We start from the raw sequence: 15,762 nt of genomic DNA, 5'->3' as shown, positions 1-15,762 counted from the left end.
CACAATGATAATACAAAAGTAATATATGGTAAAGTAATATATACTGTATATGGTATAATAAAACAAAGTTTTCAAGAAATTATATATATATATATATATATATATATATATTCTTGAATTTCTTGAAAACTTTGTAGTCAGTACGTTTTTTTATTTTTATTAATGAATGCTTATATAAAGCACGGATACATTAAATTGATCAAAAGTGACTGTAGACCTTTAGAATGTTACAACAATATATAATATATATATATATATATATATATATATATATATGTATATATATGTATATATGTATGTATGTATTCGGTTTAAGAAGACAAAGAATAGAGGAATAAATGGCATTTTAATATATATTAGGAAAAATATTTTAAATTGTAATAATATTTCAGTTTTTTACTGTATGTTTGATTAATAAATGCAGCCTTGGTGAGCATATCTTTCAAAAGCTTTTGAACAGTAGTGTGTATATATACAACCATTTCACATCTCCAATCTATTAGTCTTGTTCGCAAATCTGAAGAACTTCACCTTCAAATTTAACTTCACAGTTTCCAGCTCCACAGTAAGAGATTTACAATCCCACTTAAATTTAAGCATATCTCCTTTTCCAGAATGATTTACTGTGTGCTCCCAGATCCTGGCAAGATAGCAGATTTCACACTGCTTAACTATATGTGTTGCTCCAGAAAATGTGAAAAGAACATTCTTTAGTAGTGGAGTCATTTAGAAAGACAGCAGCAAATACTCTAGAATCCTAAACGCAGTCCCGGGGTTCTCTAAAATGCAATAAAGTACAGGCACTAAAAGGTTAGATATAACTTTTCTAAGATTTTTTTCTATATCTAATGACGCTTGCTTATACAAAACTTGGTTGCTAGGTTGTTGCTATGTGGTTACTAGGGTGTTCTGGGTGATTGCTTATTATATGTATCTCATCCCTCCAGTTTAAATCTATTACATTTTGATAAATTTTTTGATCACTAAGAAATTCACATCTACAACAAAAACAGTGCAGGGACGAGTTACATTCCAAAATGTAATAAATGAGGTTAGTGGTTTGTTCAAATCTCAAACCCTACGGATGACTACTAATACTGATACTTTCGTCAGCACTAATTAGGTCATTATTGCACATTGAAAGGATAATTTAAGGGCTCCTAAAATCTAAATACGAGCAAGTTAAAAGCTAGACTTCTCAGACTAGACACATAATTCATGTGATGACAGTCTACATCTGTTTGGTATTACGGCACAAAGAAGAGAATCTAAACACACCGATTCCACAAAGAAATGACTTAATCTACAGTTCAGAGAGAAAGAAATGCCTGTGTTCCTGGGAAACAAAGAAGCCCAACATAACCATAAACAAAGGCTCTGTCATTTATATTGAAAACTTGGACCAACAGATGCTACAAGATATACAGATGCAATAGCTCTACTCTTTTATGTGATTTACTGACGACAACAACACTTCTAATGTAAAGTTAATAAACCAGTATATGAAACATTAATGTTACTGTTATCAATCATATCACATTGTATTACAATAATAAAATAGCACTTGGAATCAATAAATAATACAAATTTTGACATATTATTTAAAATAATTTAAACATTATATTACATTTAAATAATATTTAAGTTATATTCAGCAGTTATTCATAAAATATTTTAATATATATATATATATATATATATATATATAAATATTTTATGAATAACTGCTGAATATAACTTAAATATTATTTAAATGTAATATATATATATATATATATATATATATATATATATATATATATATGAATTTATTTAAAAAAACTGCAATAGAATGACTTAAATCAGAGACAAGGCAGAACAAAATGTTTTAAATAGGTATTTAAAAAGTCATATTTGTGCTTTGACCTTGTGATAAGTTGTTTCAAGCTAGCAAGAGTTAGCAGAAATTGTTCCATAGAAAACTTTTCTCAAAATCACTGTTACTTTCTGTAAGATAACATCAAGTTGTCTGTCAATAACAAATTCAAATAAGTCATTTTAAGATCAATTGCAAGTTGCAATCTTAAAGCACTGATCGCACAAACATTATTGTAATATATCTTACATTTTTATGATTCTACAATATAATTTCTTGTTTCATAATCTATAGCTCTCTCTCTTGCTCTTTTCTCTTCTTCAAATCTTACAAAACTCTAATTCAGTCTGATTCTTCATGCATAAAATGATGACTAGGTTCAGATCTCTCTGCAATATAACAACACTGTATCTCTCCTCCACCATCACAAGGACATTCCACATATGGATGTTCCACAGCAGAACAGGGTGACCCAGAATTGAGCTTCTAGTCGGCACATTTACTAATTAAAAGGAGAACACGAGGCCCGATTCCTCCATCACAACTGAAGAAACCCTGCAGGAGAAGAGCCATTATGAAAAGCTAATGGGAGCCCGGGAAGCACGCATCCCACTGAGACTCCATCCCAGGTTATGAAAACGAATTCGCAGGGATCCACCCATAATATTCCAGATGGGGATTATAATATCTCTCTGATGATTGTTTGCATCTGCAGCCCTGTTTTGTTAGCATCGCACGCTAGCACTTGCAGCATCTCATTTCTACATGAATATGTAATGATGTCATCCATCACAACAAATCAGCCAGAAAGGATGGCTCTTATTTATTCTACAGCATGCACACTAAGCAGTACTGAATCAAAGCAAAGAAGCCAAGTCAATGACACTTACTTAAATCTCTCAGCTGCTGGGAAGAGTATGTTTATCTTAAGCTTTCTCTCCTCTCTTTTTCTTTCCCTCTTCCTCCCCTTCTCACAACAGCAAGATACAGGCTGGACCAGTGCTGGTTGCCATGGTTACTGGAAGGGGAATGTGTCACATGACCAGGAGGGAACGCAAAAGCAGGCGATGACCCCTCCTCCCTGCAATATCACTGGTTTACAAAGAAAACCCTCCCTGCGAAAACACAATGGGTGTCTTGAGGAGGTGGGTATGGATCTGAGGTTAAGTTTGACTGACTCTACTGTGTGCACACGCCTTATGTGTACAAAATGTACCAGCAGCAGGGAGTCAGGATACCAAAATAACACACCAACAAGACGGCCAGGCATTCCTACACCCTCCCAAGTGTGGCAGCTTGACCCGCTGGCCATGAGCAGGCACTCCTGTGTCGAGAGGGCTTATTTTAAGTCACTACAGACACTGGACAGATGCAGCGGTGTTATTCACTGGGCTAGCGGCCGAGTGTGAGATTTGTGAGATACTATATGATGCGTGCAAATGCACAGTTATGAAAAGCAGCATACTGTAACCTACATGTGCTGCATAGCTGTGTTTCATAAGTGGTATCTGATGATTGAGTTATATATTGGTGAATCTTACAAAACTGTCAAGAACATGTCTTAGATCATATTTCTCCTAAATAAAATGTATTGTTGAAGCCTGTTTTTAGGCCTAATAAAATTGCTTGATGTTATTTTATATAAAAAAAAATAAGCACAACTTCACAACTTAAAAGTTTCATTACTGATACACAAACTCTGCATTCTTAGTATTATTTTTTATATTATTTATACATAATATTTATTTAACTTATACTTATAATTTATTTATAATATATTTATTTAATATGTGACCCTGGACCACAAAACCAGTCTTATAAGTCTTAACCAGTTTTATACATCATCTGAAAGCTGAATAAATAAGCTTTCCATTGATTTATGATTTGTTAGGATATGACAATATTTGGCCGAGATACAACTATTTGAAAATCTGGAATTTGAGGGTGCAAAAAAATCGAAATATTGAGAAAATTGCCTTCAAAGTTGTCCATTTCTGTTGCCGATTTTGCTGCATCCACTCACAATTTTTTATTTTTTTGATATATCTAAGGTAGGAAATTTTGACCCATACAGTGTTTTGTTGGCTATTGCCACAAATATACCCGTGCAACTTATGAATGGTTTTGTGGTCCAGGGTCACATATGATTAAAATTATTTAAACAATAATATTTAAATTATTGTAAATAATTTGTTGTTGTAAGTCGTTGAACCATAGTATATTTTTTATAAATATACATTTATTTTAAAGAATTATTAAATACAAATAAAAAAAATAGATTGCAATACAGTGACTTTTTGAACGTTTGACAGATTAAAAAGCAGAACTATTTAAATGTTTAAATAATTTAAATAGTAATCTGAATAGTGCATTATTGCTTACATACATGTAAAGATTAATAATTAATGATGAGAATAGCCCTAAATTATTAATGATGAATCACCTTTGAGAATAATGACAGCTTTTAAAAAAATAATGAGAATAATGAATTGAGAAAAATAACAAGTGTAAAAAAGTGCTTGAGAAAATCTTCACTGTAAAAAGTTATATGATCAATTAGTTATCACAACGCGTTTTTACATTGCTTTAACTCATTAAAATAAGTTAAGCAATTTTCAACTTTTTTAATAAAGTTATGATTCAACTATTTTTTTAAGTCAGTTTAATGTAATTGAAGTTTAAATGACTTAAACATCCAAGTTGATTGTAATTTAATCTGGCCATGGTCACATTCTGTCTTGTACTCAAGATGGACTGAAAAACTCACTAACTCAAAACAGACAAAGGTGCAACAGAGTCTCATGGCTGGTTTAGTCTGCAAGGTTTGAGTCTGGTCTCTGTTTGTATAGTCTGTAGGGCAGTATGGGAACTAAAAGAATAACAGTTTGGAACAGTAATGACTTGGTATCTGACCTTGTTGCTCCATTGACATGCAGTTCTCTGGTGAAATGGCAATTCTTTTTAGCACAGTTTGTGATATCATGATTTGTCGGGCCTGTAACAATAAATCAGTGATTATTCTTTTATCAGATGATGGTAAGTGGGAGTTGTGGGCAGAATTACCTGCTACAATAGTCCTTCTGAATGAGCTCTTTATATTAACATAGCCTTTTCTACCCTAAAATAACAACAAAAGTGCCTTGCCACTATTTGAGTGAAGATAAGAAAAATTCTACATGGGACAAAATGCCAAAAAAGACATGTAGATGAAGTTAAATTGCTGCAATTATATGATGAGAAACAGCCACAGGTTTGTGGTTCTTTTACAGGCAGAAAAATTGAACTGTGGTCAGAATGCAGAGCTGTTAAAGTCATTTAAATGCCTCACTAAAAACAGGGGGAGAAATACATGACACTCTGTGGAACTGTTCGCTTCACACTTGGTTTGAAAAAGCTTGAGTGTTTGTAGGAAGTGGCTTTTTGACTACACAAAGTCATAAAATATGTAGCTGTGGTATTCATAGATTGTAGTGGGACCGTTGTGGGTTCTGATCAGTCCAGGGTTGTGAAACCGTAAGGAAATGAGGGACTGGTTTTTTTTGTTTTCCAAATACAGTGAGAAATCCAGATCCCCCGGCCTGTCAGGGTTTATTTGTTCAACATTGATTTATTTGACGTATTTCCTGACTACTTACCAAATAAAAACATAAATGGACACAAAGTATGATTTATTTGAGTTTAAATATAATGTGAGAAAAATGTAGGAAGAGACAATAGCGTGATATGAGAGACATGAAACTAGCCCGGTTGTTTGGGACAATGGTCAATTATTGGTCATTATATAAAAATATTTGATCTTACCAAAATGGGCCAATCAGAATCAAATATTCCAGAGAGCCGTAATAAATTAAATATAAAGCTGCTGAAGTCAAACTAGTTTGTGTTCACATGGTAAACCTCATTAAATAGTGCGTGCTTGGCATGCAGGTACATGGAACCAATTGCTGTTAAATGTGATTTGATGGAAGTAAATGAGGCCATTAACTTATCGCGTGCGGTTAAAATAATTAACATTCCAACATAGCTGTAAATTTCACTCTTCATAAAACACAGTGTAGTGTTTACCTCTAACCTACAGTATTAGCACCACCCAAACCAGATTAACAACAGTCTTCATCAGTAACCAGTCAAGAAAGGATGGGGTTCCTAGCTTTCCTAGTTAATATGAAATGACCAAACAAATAAACAATCAAATAAAAAAATAAAAATTGTGAAAAAATGTGAAAAGACAACAGTGTGTGTGTTTTCCCCCATCAATGATGGAACCATCACTGATGTCCTTCTGTCTTTCTGTTCCCATAAACTGCTGTCCAACAGAATCAGAGAGGATGTCCAAACCAGTGTCTCCTGTTTCATGCATTATGTATTGACTTCTCTCCCACAACTCTACACTGGCAGGGTTTGTCTCTGCCATGAATAAAAAAATACAGTACCTGTCAACACCATCAGGCTCTCTGGCAGACAGCAGTGGGCATAAGGTTAAGAAAATGCATTTAAATATGACTGCTTTCAGATTATTGTTTGTAATCTGTGTTTGCCAAAAATTTAACAAAGCACTGTAGAGACCCTGTTTATAACCTTTGATAACATTTTAGACAAACTGATTCAGTCAAATATATCTTACAGAGTTTTAAAGGTATAGGGTAAGCAGTTTGTTTTATAAACACTTTTTGGGCCCTATTTTAACGATCTAAGCGCATGGTCTAAAGCGTGTCCGAATCCACTTTTGCTAGTTTAACGACCGGAAAAATGGTCGGCGCACCCGGCGCATGGTCTAAAAGGGTTGTCTCTATTCTCTTAATGAGTAAAGGGGGTGTTTTGGGGGTAACGTGCAATAAACAAATCAGAGTCTCATCTCCCATTCCCTTTTAAAGCCAGTTGTGCTCGCGCCATAGCGGATTTGCTATTTACATGATGGAATTTTCAAGCGAAAAAACTGAACGCTTCTCTAGTGAGGAAACGGATCTGCTCGTGCACGAGGTTAAAGCACAAGCAGACCATCTACGGGACAAAGTGTACGTGCGTCGTGGACCCGGCTATACCAAAACAATGAGCTTATGCTGTGTTCACACTATGGGCCCTATCTTGCACCCAGCGCAATTGACTTTGTACACCGACGCATGTATCATTCCTATTTTGCACCTGCGCAAAGCGGATCTTTCCCTCCACAGAAGCACGTCGGTTAACTAAGAAATACACTTGCGCTCCCGGGGGCGGTTCAGCGCAAAGAGGAGGCGTGTTCCGGCGCAAACGTTCCTTCATGCTATTTTGCAGGTTTAGAAAACAATTGCGCCACTAACCAGGAAAAAATTGTTTAAAGTCAGTGGCGCGTTGCGCATGTTATTCATATGCTATTTTAAGGGCGCATGCTTGGCCATAATCAATGTAGCGTGTGCACAACGCGTACTTTGATTCTCTCATCTACACAGAAGCAGCAGTTTTCATTTTTGCAAATCATACATTATTACGATAGATAGATAGATAGATAGATAGATAGATAGATAGATAGATAGATAGATAGATAGATAGATAGATAGATAGATAGATAGATAGATAGATAGATAGATAGATAGATAGATAGACAATTTATTATAAAAGCATACATCGAACTTACACATTTACCCAAATTATCATACGCCTGTTTAACCGAAGTTCATTTGGGTGGGTTTCTCCATCCCCAATGTCCCTGACGAGAACGTCGGTCTCCTCGGCTGTGAACCGCTCCTAGCGTGCGCCTGGCAAATCCGCCGTTATAATAGGAATCCGCTTTAGAACAAGCGCGCCTGCTCTTAAAGGGAATGTGAGATGTCGCTCTGATTGGTTTATTTCACGTTACGCCCAAACCACACCTATGAATAATGAAGCTACTTCAGACCAACCCATTTTAGTTACCCAAAGACCCGCCCACAAAGTTACTTGCGCTTTGCGCTTGACACTTGCGTTTCAGATCGTTAAAATAGGGCCCCATGTCATAACCATAATTACGAGATGGCAACCAGTGACGTTCTACCCGGAGCTGTTCACATGGTTTTTACAAAAATATTGATAATAATAACAAATGTTTCTTGAGCACCAAATCAGGATAACCATTCTGAAGGATCACCAGAAATATGTTCATTTGAACTCATATTATTGGATATCATTTAGCATTAGCATTAAAATGATTAAAGCCACTTTTAAACAAAGAAAATTTATATAAATAAATATATATTATATTTATCATATATTATAATAAAATGATATAATGTCGATGAACAACAGACCCGTGAAATAGCACATAAACATTTTGCCAAGCGTCATCCATTCAAATCTATAAAACCTGCTCACATTAAAAGCATGTATTTATTTTCTTTCTCCAAGTAATAGTGACAGTGATGCTCGCCCTAGCAAGCTCCAATAACTAAATATAACCTGAAGAAAACCTATCATGCTGAGATGCCACAATGTGTTGCAATGACCTCTGTCTTTACTCTCTCTGTCCTCCACACCATGCATCACTCTTCATTAGACTAAATCTGCTGCATTATAAGATCACATTTGAGATGACCTTGCACTTGCCCTGATTTAGAGCATATACTCATCCTGCAATGCAAGGAAATTTGGTCTGAGTGTGTGTGCGTATAAGTGCCTTTCTTTGCCGGCTCTTTACACTCAAGGCTCTCTGCATTATGCTTAACAGTCCATGACTCATGATGGTGCATGTTAAAGTCACCGCACTCATTATCACGGCTCCCATTTACGAGACTTTTTATTGACCAATGGGTGGGGCTGGATACATCAAACTAATAGAGCGCAAAGCTGAATCCTGTCAGGCCTCAGCTGATACTCTTCGAAAGAGACAGTGAGATCTACTAACATCTATTCGAACACTCCAGCCACAATTAAAGTCGGCATTAAAATTGGAAATTGCGATAGTCTTTTCACCCCTGTTGTGATGTATATCTGATTAAAACGTCTTCTGTAACAACAACAAAAATTAGGGCAAGACTTCATTCGGTGGTCTTAAAAAATGTATAAATGTATTTGCATTAAATAACAAAATATCAAAACAAGTGGCATTTACTTGAAAGGAATAGAGCACAAACATAGTGGCTAAAAGTGCTGTCCGGCCTTGACATTTTCACCCTTTACTCAAATGTTATTAAAATTGTGTTAAAGATTTCATAAGCACAAGTTGTGGTTGGAGTCAATAGTTTCATTTGTGATAACTCAATGAAACATGTCAAATGGGCAGGCTGTCACAAAGACATTATGAACACACGCAAAAACAAGAGAGAACCAACTAAATATTAATAAATGATAAGTCAATGTATGCTTTTTCCTGTGAGCTTTTTTTTTTATGCATTTTTTTTTTTTTTATGCATTTTTTAAACTTGTAGGGTCATTAAAAACAGATATTCTAACCTGGTAATAACTTTTGGCCACTACTGTAATATTTTTCAAGCAAACTTTTTGGAACGTATTTGTATGTGAATATTATGAACTAGTACACTGGTTGTTAGTCTGCTAAGACTGTGTGAACTTGAAGGGAACTGACTTCGTACGAAAAATTCAATGTGTTTTATATTTTCTATCTAACGCTGGGTTTCCAAACTGGGGTTCAGGAGGGAACTGCAGGGGGCTTTGCTAAATCATAAAAATGTTAAATTAAAATACACAATTTTCCCAAAAAAAAAACAAACAAAAAATTGTTTACATGAATTTCATGTGACCATTAACCAACACCCGAGACCTGTAAACAAGCAAACAAGCTAACTTAAAATCTCAGTGGTACTTCAAAAAATATGTAGATCGAGGGGATTGACTGACAAAAAAGGTCACTGACTAAGGTCAGTATCAGAGGAAGAAGTTAAATGAGTAAATACTGTAGCTACACAGGATGAAAATAAAACCAATAAAACATGTAAAAAAAAAAGATCAAAAGAGTTACTCTGGTAATATTCAGTCTGCATATCACATGTAATACCCTGTCAAAAGATCCAACAGGTCTTTTATAAGCAGCACAAATCTGAGTAACCCTATAACATGAAAATTTAATTTCCTCTCATGAAATCCACCAAAGAACCTGTGCAGATATCTCCTAATCAGGTCCAGAAAAGTACAGACCGCTCATCTCCTGCCCTTCTTGTGGTCTGACTCTGGGACTGATCGTGGGTTACTGCATACCGGATTTATCTGGATATGTCAGGATATGTCTTCCAGAACACTGCCAGAGTTCCTTGAAAATGAATATGTACACTGCAAATGTTTGGGGGCCAGCCAAAGAAATTTAATGCTCTCTCTCCTTAGACACATTATAATGCCCTCAAGCTGATAATTCATTTAACCACATTTTTCTAGGGCAGAGCAGTTCATACTATTCTAAAGGACATTTTAACATGTTCTAGAGGTTCCCAGGGGTGGAACGCAATCCCTAACAGGAATTGTCAAAATGTCATTATTTATAAGTGATTGCCCTACATCACAGTCAGAGAGTAACTAGTAGCACTGAAACTCAAAGTCTCTGAGCCCTTCTGTTATGTTTATTGTAACAACAAATGAGCCATTTCATCTGGACTACATGCTGACATCTCGGTCTGTAAGACATGAAGGATTAGTATTGATCAGGGTGAGTCAGTCTATAAGACTGCGAGGACAGGAATTGATTTAAAGACAGTTGCATCATGGTTGCAGTTCAGTGTAAAAGCTGGACTCACAAGGATTTACAGTCAATCAAGTCATCAACCAGTAACTTAAAGGGATAGTTCACCTAAAAATGAAAATTATCCCATTATTTACACCCTCAAGCCATCCTAGGTGTATATGACCCTTTTCTTTCAGACAGAACACAATTGGAGATATTTAAAAAATATCCTCTCAAGCATTCTTATGGAAGACAGTGTTATAAGCTTTGACGCCTCTCGCAGTTAAAAAAAATAGGGCTGTGCAATAAACTCAAGCTCCTCTTGTCTTATATCCAAATACTCTGACATTTCTCTTTAAAATGTCTCATTTTAGACTTCTAATGCGTGACTGGTGATTTGTTTTGCTCTATCCTCTGCGCTTCCGAGTTAAACATTGCGTCATGCGATTATGCAGTATGGATTATTTTTATGATGGATGGATGCATTTTTTGGGCTTCAAAATCTCGCCCCATATTCACTACCATTATATGGCTTGGAAGAGATATCTTTTAGATATCACTCCGATTGTGTTCATCTGAAAGAAGATAGTCATATACACCTAGGATGGCTTGAGGGTGAGTAAATCATGGTATAATTAAACATTTTGTGTGAACTATCCCTTTAAGAAGCACAGCTGTTTTTTCAAAACTGATAATAATAAGAAATGTTTCTTGAGCAGCAAATCTGCATATTAGAATGATTTCTGAAGGATCATGTGACACTGAAAACTGGAGTAATGATGCTGAAAATTCAGTTTTGCCATCACAGAAATAAATTACACTTAAAATTTTATTCAAATAATAAACTTCCTTTAAATTGTAATACTATTTCAAAATATTACTTTTTTACTGTACTTTTGACAGCTGTGGTGAGCTTCAGTGACTTCTTTCAAAAACATAAAAAAATATTTCCAACCCCAAACTTTTGAACATACAGTATATTCAGACAGTCAAACAAACATTTAATTTAATTTTACTTTAATTTCCTAGACACCTTGAAATGTATTACCACATGTAAAACCTTTATGAAATAAGACATTTTAGATTTTAGAATAAAAATGCTTTATGCAAAATGTGTTGCATAACACTTTGATGTCACTTTGAATTATGGTCTGTCACAACACATGATATAATTGAATGGATTGTTGTTCTGTGTGGCCAACCGAAATTATGTTTTATGTCATGCATATGCAAGCACTAACACAGATAATGTATTTTGTACTCAATTTCAAATAACATAAAGAATGGCCCTCTCAGGACTATGTGTTCTTTATTTGATCATTCACCGCATTTTAATTGCACTTCAATTCAGTGTTGAATGAGTTGAGCCTCTCTCACCCTCTCATTCACACTCCCAGTAGCCAACATTCCCCTCTGTCTCTTGATTCACTCTTATATAAGCGCAGCAGTACACACTCAATCGCTGTCACTCCATTTCAATACAAGCAGTATTTTAAAGTGCCATAAACAGTAACAAAATGACCCTGAATAACAATCTATATGACAAGTTTAGCTAGCTTAACTATAAGCTAAAAACCTATACCAAAATGTAGGCTATTTAAAATACATTTATTTCATACTAAGTATACTCCAAAACCATTAACATATTTACAGACATACCGCTTGAGAATTACTGATATAAATATTATAATTAAACTTTATTTGGAGTACTTCTTCATTGTACAATGGATATTTCTTAATATTAAGTCTAAAATATTTTTTATTTATTAGTAAGGACAGTATGATCTCTTTATAATTTCAGTATTTAAATGCAAGATATTTAAAGTGTACCTAAAGTATTCTTGCAATAGTTCCATTTTAGCACAATCAAATATACTTAAAGGGTTAGTTCACCCAAAAATGAAAATTAGCCCATGATTTACTCACCCTCAAGCCATCCTCGGTGTATATGACTATCTTCTTTCAGACAAATACAATCTGAGATATATTAAAAATGTCCTGGCTCTTCTAAGCTTTATAATGACAGTGAATGGCCGTTTCTGTTTTGAAGTCCATCAAAGTGCATCCATCCATGATAATAGTGCTCCACACGGCTCCGGGGGGTTAATAAAGACTTTCTGAAGTGAAGTGATGCGTTCGTGTAAGAAAAATATGTATATTTAAAACTTTATCGACTAAAATAACTAGCTTCCAGCAGACAGCCGTACGCATTGATTTACGGCGAACGAGTAACTCTTGACCTGACGCACAACGTAATTACGAACGCGGACGCGCAGAGGATAGAGCAAAACAAAACACCGGTCATGAATTAGAAGTCTAAAACAAGAGTTTTTAAAGAAAATGTCGGAGGAGCTTGAGTTTGTTGCCTAGCAATGTTTGTTTAAACCGTTCTTTTGTTGTTGTAAGCTGTAAAGACCTTTGAAATAACTGAAATAATTTGGTGAGGTGATACAGACATGTAATGCGGTCAGCCTGGAACTACTTTAGCCGTGCGCTTCGTCAACCAATCAGAATCAAGTATTCAACAGCCCAGTAGTATAATATAATATAATATAATATAATATAATATAATATAATATAATATAATATAATATAATATAATATAATATAATATAATATAATATAATATAATATAATATAATATAATATAATATATATTTTGTATATATATATATATATATTAGTTTTTCTCATTTACATATATATATTGATATATTATACATATTGTATAATTCTAAGTTTTGATGAATAAAACTGGAGTGCATTGCAACATTTGGGTGAGTCCTTTCCCTGCTCTTAGCTGACTGATGTCATATTGTAAATATGTTCTGCTCAAAATGATCCCAAGCCTCCATGACAGATGAGTCAACTGCAAGAAAAGCATAACAGTGTGGACAGCTAAGAAACACTTTATAAGTTGTGCCAGTGAGTTTTATGCATGGACTACAAAGTGAAATTTAAAAAAAATAATAAACTGATGAAAGTATCATAACAAGTAATCAGTAACACTTTATAATAAGGTTCATTAACATTAGTTAATATATTAACTAACATGAACTAACCATGAGAAATCCATATGTTACTGTGTTTGTTCATCTTTGTTAACGTTTGTTAATAAAAATACAGCTGTTCATTGTTTGTTCATGTTAGTTCACAGTGCATTAACTAATGTTAGCAAGATTTTAATAAAGCATTAGTAAATGTTGAAATTAACATTAACAAAGATTAATAAATGCTGTAGAAGTGCAGTTCATTATTAGTTCATGTTAATATTAACTAACAAACCTTATTGTAAAGTTTTACCAAGTAATCCAAAAAATATGCAATATTTCAAACCTTTAAGTCATATTAAATCATTAAAAAGCCATAATGATTTAAACATGAATCATTTTCTCACTCAAAGCTATAAAATGGTTCCATAAGACTTTCAAAAACACTGTTTAAACAATGTTTAAACAATCTATATAAGAACAGAGCCATATGGACTACTTTTATGGTGCTTTTTCATCATTTTGTAGGTTGACAGTCACTGCCGTCATTCTTTTTCATGGAAAAGAGCGGCTATGAAGGAACAAAAGTTATATGGGCTTGGATTAACACAAGGGTGAGTAAATGATGAGAGCATTTTTGTGTGAACTATTCCTGACTTTAGTTTTGTCACACAGAACACGTTTTTGCTGTTAAAGGTCTAGAGACAACCTGGACCTTGATGCTGGAAAAGAGAGAGAGACTGCAAGAGACTCGATCACAAAATGTAAAGCCTGAAAAAAGCAAACCAAATGAGAAATGTGGGGTTACATTTGTACATCGCACAGTCGTACATGCAGTATTACTGTACAATCACTGCATCACACACACTAACACACACTGCAGCTGTTCAAATATTGTGACATGTGATCTCAACTGGACACAAAGGGCCTTTTTAACCAAGAATTGAGGGACAACAGGGAGAGAGGAGAGAAGTCCACCATCAGACTGTCCTCTATTTTGGCATAGAATAGAAAGCATTGTGCAGTATGCGGCACAGCAGCACACTAGAGTTACTACACCACAGACTGACCTCCACCAGACACACACACAAACTGCTCCTCATCCTACAGCACAGGATTACACACACAGCATGACATCAGTGCATCGGACAGAGGGAATGCTGGGACACACCCTTTGTCTTAGATATTCAGCTGTTTGTTTGATATTTTCAGGTTAGTCATTCCCTACCAATGACAAATGTAATAAAATATTGTTTGCTAACAGATGCTAATCTTTATTACAGAAGAATTTTTATTATTATTATATATACAACCTGATCTCGCGGGAAAACATAATTGGTGGCAATTTCGTATGAATTCGTAATGTGGATCATATAAAAACAATTATGATTATTAGAAAAAAGTAAGCATGAAGGTCCATAAATGGGTCCATACTAAACATACATGTCACTGGGGCGTAAACAGATCGTACGAAAACATACGAAAGAATACAAATTCAATCAAAACAGCCACATATTTTGCCAAAACGTAAAATAGTTATACAAATTGCCAAGAGATTAATTTGCCATATATTGCCTAGGCCTACTGTTTGTTTATTTATGTACACTGTAAAAAAATATTTTTTGGTGAAGTAAATACTACTGAAAAAAACCCCAATGTAATTTACATGAAAAAGTTAGTTCAGGCAAGAATTAAAAAAAACTAAGTAAATTCCATATCAGTACTTAATTCAAGCGAGTAGAAATGAAAGCGTAAATATCAACTCAATAAAATTAAGTAAAAATTACTCAACTTTTCTGATACTGGGGTTCCCATCATGCACTGGACCTTGAATAATTAATGAGGTTCATTTTTCACTGGTTTCCAGCTGTATTTACACTGTTTTATCATTGCTTTTGTTGTCAGGATTAGTAACTTGCCATTTTGTGACATTTCGAGTAAATTTTCTGCTCAAAATGACACATTCAAACACAAAAACGATCCATCAAATGTTACCGTCATTGTGTATTGTCTACCAAGTATTGAGGTCTTTGCATTCACATGATGTAGTATAAATTACTTAGATAATCTAAGTAAAACACATACTATAAATGACTGGTATAATTCAATATTATTGTTTGAGTGAAATGTAATGCAAAGGAAATTTCAACTAAATCGATAATAATCAATCTTTTACTAGCCAAGTTAAAATGACTTATTTTCTTTGTTACTTTCACTTAACTAGGTTAAGTAAAGTTTACTTAATTCCATATTCCAAGTAAATTTAACTTAAAGATTTCTAATTAAAGCTACTG

At 34.4% G+C, this 15,762-nt stretch overlaps 1 protein-coding gene across 1 annotated transcript in view; it reads right to left on the bottom strand.

The window, feature by feature from the left end:
• Nucleotides 1-2,872, bottom strand: part of mical3a (microtubule associated monooxygenase, calponin and LIM domain containing 3a) — a 92,492-nt gene extending 89,620 nt beyond the window's left edge. The window contains exon 1 of the mRNA XM_082181725.1: nucleotides 2,746-2,872. The gene's annotated coding sequence lies outside the window, so the exon portion shown is untranslated. The remainder of the gene's footprint in view (nucleotides 1-2,745) is intronic.
• Between the last annotated feature and the right edge of the window lie 12,890 nt (nucleotides 2,873-15,762).

This window comes from Leuciscus leuciscus, assembly GCF_965113295.1.
Source record: "Leuciscus leuciscus genome assembly, chromosome: 10".
NCBI classification, from domain to species: Eukaryota; Metazoa; Chordata; class Actinopteri; order Cypriniformes; family Leuciscidae; genus Leuciscus; species Leuciscus leuciscus.
Note: the sequence above shows the minus strand (reverse complement) of the source record. Positions and strands in the feature narration are given on the sequence as shown.